At 50.4% G+C, this 7,899-nt stretch overlaps 1 pseudogene; it reads left to right on the forward strand.

Moving 5' to 3' along the window:
• Window positions 1-6,580: 6,580 nt before the first annotated feature.
• Window positions 6,581-7,504, forward strand: LOC147960528 (uncharacterized; annotated as a pseudogene).
• Window positions 7,505-7,899: the final 395 nt, after the last annotated feature.

Here is a 7,899-nt window from a genome sequence, read left to right on the forward strand (position 1 = left end):
CTATTGGTTATTGACCGGAGACATGTCTCGGTCATGTCTACATTGTTCTCGAACCCGTAGGGTCCGCACGCTTAAGGTTACGATGACAGTTACATTATGAGTTTATGCATTTTGATATACCGAAGGTTGTTCGGAGTCCCGGATGTGATCATGGACATGACGAGGAGTCTCGAAATGGTCGAGACGTAAAGATTGATATATTGGAAGCCTATGTTTGGATATCGGAAGTGTTCCGGGTGAAATCGGGATTTTACCGGAATACCGGGAGGGTTACCGGAACCCCCCGGGAGCTATATGGGCCATAGTGGGCCTTAGTGGAAAAGAGAAGGGGCTGCCCTAGATGGGCTGCGCGCCTCCCCCTTCCCCTAGTCCTATTAGGACTAGGAGAGGTGGCCGGCCCCCTCCTCCTCTTTTCCCCCTCCGCGAATCCTATTCCGACTAGGATTGGGGGGGGGGGGAATCCTACTCCCAGAGGGAGTAGGACTCTCCTGCGCCCTCCTCCTTGGCCGGCCAGCCTCCCCCCTCTACTCCTTTATATACGGAGGCAGGGGGCACCTCTAGACACACAAGTTGATCCACGTGATCTATTCCTTAGCCGTGTGCGGTGCCCCCTGCCACCATATTCCTCGATAATACTGTAGCGGAGTTTAGGCGAAGCCCTGCTGCTGTAGTACATCAAGATCGTCACCACGCTGTCGTGCTGACGGAACTCTTCCCCGACACTTTGCTGGATCGGAGTCCGGGAATCGTCATCGAGCTGAACGTGTGCTCGAACTCGGAGGTGCCGTAGTTTCGGTGCTTGATCGGTTGGATCGTGAAGACGTACGACTACTTCCTCTACGTCGTGTCATCGCTTCCGCAGTCGGTCTGCGTTGGGTACGTAGACAATACTCTCCCCCTCGTTGCTATGCATCACATGATCTTGCGTGTGCGTAGGAAATTTTTTGAAATTACTACGAAACCCAACAAAGTAGTCGTTCTCGCATGCTCTAGGGTCGATGGTAGAGGTTCTCGCGATCTCGGCGACGGTAGTGGTACATGTTTATCATTGCACGAGTTTCCGTAGATGTTCGGGGTCACGGCGAGGAACTTGATGCATCCTTGAACTTGGCGTCCGAGGAATCCCACGTAGTCGTACACGAGTCATAGTCAAACTTGACGGTTCCGTTACACGGTTCTCCGGAGACGGTAGTTGTTCTCGGTTCGTAGACGAACTTGACGGATCTGAGGGCTCCGACCATCGGGTTACTTGGTGCAACGCCGTGTAGTCGTACGTTTTGAAAAGGAACTTGGCCATCCGAAGGTGTACTTGGTGATCGACGGACGTCGTGGTACTTGTTGAAATCCACATAGGATGTAGTTGAACAGTTTGAAACGGAACTTGGCGTCCAAAATCTGCGGGCGTCGGTGTCCAACATGACAAATCGAACCAGCTGCAACCGAAGGCAGCAGGGCTTGCAGTTGTTGTGCTCGCGAAAGAAGATGCCAGGGAAGTCAACGCGGGGCTGTGCATGGCCTGAAGCAGAAGAGGCCGTGAAGTTCGATGACAAGTGCAGCGATGCGTGGATCCATGGGCGGCAACACGATAGAGGCGCACCAACAGAGGGACTTGGTGGGGTGACGCAAAGCAAGGACTCCGGTGAACGGAGCAGAGGCAGAGGAACACGATGCAGCTCGACGGCGGTGCCAGACTTGGGCTCCGGTGGGGCAAGGGAGGTGAGGAGGTTCACCGGGCAGAGTGGCAGTGGCGTGCAGCAGTAGGAGAGGTGCACGAGGAAGGAGGCCAAGGCACTGGTGAGGGGACGACCACGACGGTGCTGGTCACCGGCAGGGGCGGCTGGAGGTAGAAGGCCGACAGGGGCGGCTGGAGGGTCGACGTCGTTGGTGGTTGCCGGCTGCTGCTGCTGGTCCGGCAAGGAGGTGGAGGCGCACGGAAGGCTCGGGGAAGGGGAGGCATAGCCGCTCCCTCATGAGGAGGTGTTCGGCGGTGGACGGCGGCCTGTGCTCGCCGGCGTCGGAGGACGACGCTACGGCTGCGCCGCGGTAGAGCAGCGACGGAGCTGGAGGCCTGCGCGCGGGATCGGGCGCTGTGCGTGCTCGGTGTTGGGGCAGGAAGCAGCGCACCGAAGGGGTCGAGGGGTGAGGGAGGCTGCACAGTCGAGAGGGAGGAATGAGGATCGGGCAGAGGGGGTCGGCGCGCCTCTCTCCTGCGTGTGGTGACGGTGCGAGGGAGGAGAAGGGATCGAGGGAGAGAAGGGAACACTGGCTCCAAGTGGCTAGGGTTAGAGTTAGGTGGGCCTAGGGGCAAATGGGCCTTAGAGAGGGATGGGCCGACGCTGGTGAAAGGATGGGCCTGGTGGGAGTGGGGCGCTGGGAGGCCCAGCTGGTCTGGACTGGGGCCTCTACTCTCTCTCTCTCTCATAACAGAAAGTAAAAAAAGGAAAGAGAGAAAATAGTAGAAAAGAAAAGGGGTAGAGAAAGAGTTTGGGCACGGGGATGATTTTCCCGGACTCGCAAAAATGTGTACGATCCAAGAAAAATGGAGTGGGCATTTTTCAAAGTTTAAATTCAAACTCATTTGATTTAAATTCAAATGGTCCGAATAGGAAGTGAGGGTTAGGAAGGTCCAAAAATGCTCGCGTTTTTGGTGGAGCTCCGGAAAATGATGAAATAATATATGGCAAGGTTTGAGGAGGCACTCAAAGCAGAAAAGACTTGAGAGTTTAAATTGCAAGTGTGTCATGGTAATTCCACATCCATGGAATACTTTATAATAGCTCCCTAATATCGGGAGGATATGTTATAAAGAGAAGTCACCCTTCCCTCGGTTTAAATGGACCGAAGATCCATGCAATTTATTTAAGTGAGTTTTAGTTGGCTTTGAGAAAATGGTGGCACGATGACATGATGCAATGCACATGATGCACTGATGAAAGCAACAAGCAAAAAACAAATCACACCACGAATCTCGGAAACCATGGAAGGCATCTGAAGCTCCGGTCTTGGGGCGTCACATAGGCGAAGCCCTGCGCCGGTAACTTCATCATCACCGTCGCCACACCGTCGTGCTGACGGAACTCTCCCTCGTCCTCAACTGGATCAAGAGCTCGAGGGACGTCATCGTGCTGAACGTGTGCTGAACACGGAGGTGCCATACGTTCGGTGCTAGGATCAGTTGGATCGTGAAGACGTTTGACTACATCAACTGCGTTACTAAACGCTTCCGCTTTCGGTCTACGAGGGTACATAGACACACTCTCCCCTCTCGTTTCTATGCATCTCCTAGACAGATCTTGCGTGATCATAGGAAAATTTTGAAATACTGCATTCCCCAACAGTGGCATCCGAGCCAGGTCTATGCGTAGATGTTATATGCACGAGTAGAACACAAAGAGTTGTGGGTGATAATAGTCATACTGCTTACCACCAACGTCTTACTTTGATTCGGCGATATTGTTGGATGAAGCGGCCCGGACCGACATTACATGACCGCGTTCATGAGACTGGTTCTATCGACGTGCTTCGCACACAGGTGGCTGGCGGGTGTCTGTTTCTCCAACTTTAGTTGAATCGAGTTTGACTACGGCCGATCCTTGTTGAAGGTTAAAACAACACACTTGACGAAATATCGTTGTGATTTTGATGCGTAGGTAAGAATGGTTCTTGCTAGAAGGCCATAGCAGCCACGTAAAACTTGCAACAACAAAGTAGAGGATGTCTAACTTGTTTTTGTAGGGCATGTTGTGATGTGATATGGTCACGACGTGATGAGATATAAATTATTGTATGAGATGATCATGTTCTGTAAAAGTTATCGACAACTGGCAGGAGACTTATGGTTGTCGCTTTATTGTATGAAATGCAATCGCCATGTAATTGCTTTACTTTATCACTAAGCGTTAGCGATAGTCGTAGAAGCAATAGTTGGCGAGATGACAACGATGCTACGATGGAGATCAAGGTGTCAAGCCGGTGACGATGAGATCATCATGGTGCTTTGGAGATGGAGATCAAAGGCACAAGATGATGATGGCCATATCATGTCACATATTTTGATTGCATGTGATGTTTATCATTTATGCATCTTATTTTGCTTAGTACGGCGGTAGCATTATAAGATGACCCCTCACTAAATTTCAAGGTACAAGTGTTCTCCCAGAGTATGCACCGTTGCTATAGTTCGTCGTGCCGAGACACCACGTGATGATCGGGTTTGATAAGCTCTACCTTCACATACAACGGGTGCAAGCCAGTTTTGCACATGCAGAATACTCAGGTTAGACTTGACGAGCCTAGCATATGCATATATGGCCTCGAAACATTGAGACCGAAAGGTCGAACGTGAATCATATAGTAGATATGATCAACATAGTGATGTTCATCATTGAAAACTACTCCATCTCACGTGATGATCGGACATGGTTTAGTTGATATGGATCACGTAATCATTTAGATGACTAGATGGATGTCTATCTAAGTGGGAGTTCTTAAGTAATATGATTAATTGAACTTTAAATTTATCATGAACTTAGTACCTAATAGTATTTGCATGTCTATATTGTTGTAGATCAATGGCCCGTGCTACCGTTCCCTTAAATTTTAATGCGTTCCTAGAGAAAGCTAAGTTGAAAGATGATGGTAGCAACTACACGGACTGGGTCTGTAACTTGAGGATTATCCTCATTACTGCATAGAAGAATTACGTCCTGAAAGCACCGCTAGGTGCAAGACCCGCTGCAGGAGCAACTCCGGACGTTATGAGCGTCCGGCAGAGCAAAGCTGACGACTACTCCATAGTTCAGTGTGCCATACTTTACGGCTCAGAATCGGGCTTCAACGACGTTTTGAACGTCATGGAGCATATGAGATGTTCCAGGAGTTGAAGTCAATATTTCAAGAAAATGGCCGAGTTGAGAGATATGAAGTCTCCAACAAGTTCTATAGCTGCAAAATGGAGGAGAATAGTTCCGTCAGTGAACACATACTCAGAATGTTTGGATACCTCAACTGGGAATTAATCTTCCTGATAATAGTGTCATTGCCAGAGTTTTCAATCACTGCCACCAAGCTATAAAGGCTTCGTGATGAACTATAATATGCAAGGGATGGAAAAGAGAATTCCCGAGCTCTTCACGATGCTAAAGGCTGCGGAGGTAGAAATCAAGAAGGGAATATCAAGTGTTGATGGTTAGCAAGACCACTTGTCGGGGATATACCCCGCGGTATGATCCGACCAGAGGTATAACCCGGCTGGGACTTAGTAAACCTACAGGTGTTAAGGCAGGTGGTAAATCGGCAGGTGTTAAGGCAGGTGGTAAACTGGTTGGTGTTAAGTCAGACGGTAAACCGACAGGTTGTTAAACCGGCTGACAGTTAAGGCAGACAGGTAAAACAGGCAGTTAACCCAGACGGTAAACCGGCAGGTTATTAAAGCGGCTGACAGTTAAGACATGAGTTAAGTTAGATGATAACTCAGCAGACAATCATAAACCGGCAGACCATCTTAAACCGGCACTAGTTAACTCCCGGCAGGCAGTGGTAACTGGGTCGCTAGGAGTTATGAAGCCCGAGACGTTATGAAGCCCAAGATGTTAAGAAGCCCATGCAGAGAAGTCATAATAGTTAAGTCTTAAGTCTGAGTTGGACTCTACATGTAACCCGCCCCTTCAACATATATAAGGAGGGGCAAGGCTCCTCAAAGGGGGAAAAGAGAAGAAACAATCTTAAAGGGTTAGGGTTAACTGGGAGAGCTGGTTTACGGCGACTTTCTCGTGATCATAATGAGAGATAGCCTCAAACATCACGTAGGGTTGTTACCGGATGATGTTTCCCGGGGCCAGAAGCTGTCTAAACCCTTGTCTTGCGTTGCGTCTCTCGATTCCACTCAACCCCTATCAAGCTACCACATAGATGCTTTGGCCTCATGACTAAGTCCTCACACTAGGACATCTGCCGTGACGATTCCACGACAGTTGACGCCCACCGTGAGGCCCGCGCACGGTGGTGTTGAGTTCTTGAAGGGATTTTCTCTAAGGGATCAAAAAGTTTGTGATTTTTCAGATAAAAGGGCCAGTTTGAAAGGATCTGTTTTAGCATTGGATTCACCAGCCAGATCAGTCAGCCTGCATGGATCTGCATCGTCAACGAGCGGTTGGAACAACATGTTATACTGAGACGGACAGAAAAATCTTTACGGTGGTCGTTTTGCCCAAACCGCCGCCACCGTGACCGCTCCACCCCTCATTGTCTGCTTCAGTTCCGAGGCCGTTTGTTAAGAGTATGGCCTCCTGCCTTGACACGGTCTGGACTGGCGTAGATGCTAGTATAAAAAGCAAGGGCTTGTGGACTACCCGAGGACTGTGCGTGGACCGGAAGGAATACTACAAACGTTTATCATCACGTCAAGACAAAAGGAAGGAGTACTTTGCGTTCGGATCAGTTATCATATCCGAATTCTACTCAGTGCTGGTGCATGTCCAACAAAACAAAAACAAATCGGATGGTTTCCTAATTAGCCGGTCTAGTCTGGAGCAGAGGTGATTTAAGCTTGGATATGTGTGTACGAGGGAAAGGCCAGTCTATGCTTTGGACATTCAAAAAAAAGTCGGATGCCATTACAGAAGCTATTGCGAGTGGAGCTAGCCAAGTCAAACAGTCAGTTGCTGCAGCCAACACAGAAGCTATTTCTAGTGGAACAAATCAAGTCAATCAGTTGGTTGCTCCAGCAGTTACAGATGATGTTGTCAGAGGAAAAAGGCAGGCTGATCAGTTGGTTACTCCAGTCATTACAGATGCTGTTGTCAGAGGAGAAAGGCAAGCTAATCAGTTGGTTACTCCAGTCATTACAGAAGCTATTGGAAATAGAAGAACACGACAAACCAGTCAGCCGGTTGCCCCAGTCATTTCAGAAGCTATTGGCAACAGGACAACCCAGGTCAATCAGTTTGTTGCTCCAGTCGTTACATTGCCAAGACAACAATTACAAAAACAATATTCAACAGAAGCTTAGCAAGATAACTCTACCCACAAGCCAGGCCAGCGTCCCGATTGGTGCTACCGGCCCAATGGTTGTATCGAAGCTAGAAATCAGGAATGCAAATGAGTCTTCCCATGCTATGTCGAGTGCTGCTTACAGGAGGGCACTGTTAATCAAGCAGCAAGAGAAGCTTCTACAACAATATAAGTTGGTGAATTCGCAAGCGTAGCTTCACATCAAGGGTCCTGCTCTGTTTGAGGATGATGAAGCGCCAGAGACAGAGCCACTGGGAACAAGGTGCGCGCTCTGCAAGCTCGACCTTGCATTTGAGGCTCATGGGGGCGCCACCCACGATGCCTCCGCTCCCCCTATCATCGCTGTCCTTAGATGCCACCATACATTCCACAGCAGCTGCATCGAGGACGTCTACGGCCTCGCCGAGCCTGCCCAGTGTATTGCGTGCCTCGACAGCGAGACAACACACTGATGGTCAGCCAGTAGCACCGATCTGTGTGGCTGAGCTGCGGTGTAGGGCTTGAAAAGAAGGCTGCTGTTCCGACTCACCCTCGCCCTCGCCCGGCCTCTGTTCAGGCCGCACGCCTGCGGGCCTCCGATCCGGGTCGCCCCCGTTTCATCTCCGGCGAGAGTTTACGGTCCTCTGCCGTGTTAAACCGCCCAAACTGCAACCGCATGCAGAACCGCCAGGGCTGCGCTCGCAAACCGCCAACTGGAGCTTTGCCGGTCCGCCACGGCTTCGTTCAGCTGCCTCCACCGCCGGATTGAACCGACCCTGTCACCGGGAGCCACCGCGGCAACCCGCCTTCAGTTTCTGCTTCAACTCACCGTAAACCGCTGTCGCCCCTTACCGGGTCAACCGCTCGCTGGTGGGCCTCCTTCGACTGGCCTTAAGCCGTCCCGGCCTC

This window comes from Triticum urartu, chromosome 7A, assembly GCF_056163025.1.
Source record: "Triticum urartu cultivar PI428250 chromosome 7A, HENAU_Tu73, whole genome shotgun sequence".
NCBI lineage: Eukaryota > Viridiplantae > Streptophyta > Magnoliopsida > Poales > Poaceae > Triticum > Triticum urartu.